This window comes from Struthio camelus, chromosome 31 (assembly GCF_040807025.1).
Source record: "Struthio camelus isolate bStrCam1 chromosome 31, bStrCam1.hap1, whole genome shotgun sequence".
NCBI lineage: Eukaryota > Metazoa > Chordata > Aves > Struthioniformes > Struthionidae > Struthio > Struthio camelus.
The window spans coordinates 2,946,776-2,948,099 of record NC_090972.1 but is presented as its reverse complement, the minus strand read 5'-3'; the positions used below and the strand labels follow the sequence as shown (position 1 = coordinate 2,948,099).

Genomic DNA, 1,324 nt, shown 5'->3' with positions numbered 1-1,324 from the left:
TATCACAGCGGCCAACTCCAACACCGGGACAGACACATTTACAGAAGGTCTCTGGTCAGACAGAGCAGCTTCATGCCTCTGGAGAAGTGTGAGAGAAACTGGGAACCATTTGCAAAGAGAGAAGGGCAGCTTATGACTGGTAAAATACTATACAGTGAATCAATTTCACCAGTGCCTCTTTGACCTCTTTGTTCCTCATGCCCTAGATGAGAGGGTTCACTGCTGGAGGCACCACTGAGTACAGAACGGCCACCACCAGATCCAGAGCTGGGCAGGACATGGATGGGGGCTTCAGGTAGGCAAACATGCCCATGCTGACAAACAAGGAGACCACAGCCAGGTGAGGGAGGCACATGGAAAAGGCTTTGTGCTGGCCCTGCTCACAGGGAATCCTCAGCACAGCCGTCAAGATCTGCACGTAGGCCAGAACAATGAACACGGAACCCCCACAAGCTACACAGACACTAACCACAGTAACTGCAGCTTTCCCTGAGGTAGGAGTCAGAGCAGGAGAGCTGGAGGAGCTGGGGAACTTCACAGAAGAACTGGTCCACAATATTACCGTCACAGAGTGGGAGTGAAAATGTGTTTGCAGTGTGCAGCACCGCAGAGAGAAAGCCACTGCCCCAGGCAGCTGCAGCCATTTTGACACAAGCTCTGCTGCCCAGGAGGCTCCCATAGTGCAGGGGTTTTGCAGATGGCAATATAGCGGTCATAGGGCATGAGAGTGAGAAGAAAATATTCTGCTCCAATGAAGAAGAAGAGAAAAAAGACCTGGGCAGCACATCCTGAGTAGGAAATGGCCCTGGTGTCCCTGAGGGAATGGGCCATGGATGTGGGGACAGTGGTGGAGATGGAGCTAAAGTCCAGGATGGAGAGCTTGAGAAGGAAGAAGTACATGGGGGTGTGGAGGTGGTGGTTGCAGGCTCTGGCTGAGATGATGAGGATGTTGCCCAAGAGGGCAGCCAGGTAGATGCCCAGGAAGAGGGAGAAGTGCAAGAGCTGCAGTTCCCGTTTGTCTGCAAATGCCAGGAGGAGGAACTCAGTGAGGAAGCTGCTGTTGGACATTTCCTCCCTCTGGCCACGGGGGACTGTCTGTGGAGGAAAAGGTATTGAGAAGCTAAGATGGACTTTCTTGAGCAAAGTACATTCCATTGCATACAGAAACCCTCCACATTGCCTTTCCATCTCTAGAGGACCTTCTGTCAGTTCCCTAGCTTGAACTCCAGTTTGTGTGCACCATGAGGATCAGCGACCTCTGCCCGTGGGCAACAGAGGATTTAGTCCTGCTCTATAGCTGTGACTACATGGAGGTGGCAGTTCC

The 1,324-nt window shown here is 52.4% G+C and overlaps 1 pseudogene; it reads right to left on the bottom strand.

Annotated features, from left to right (window-relative positions):
* Positions 1 to 202: 202 nt before the first annotated feature.
* LOC138062999 (olfactory receptor 14A16-like) lies at positions 203 to 1,068 on the bottom strand (annotated as a pseudogene).
* Positions 1,069 to 1,324: the final 256 nt, after the last annotated feature.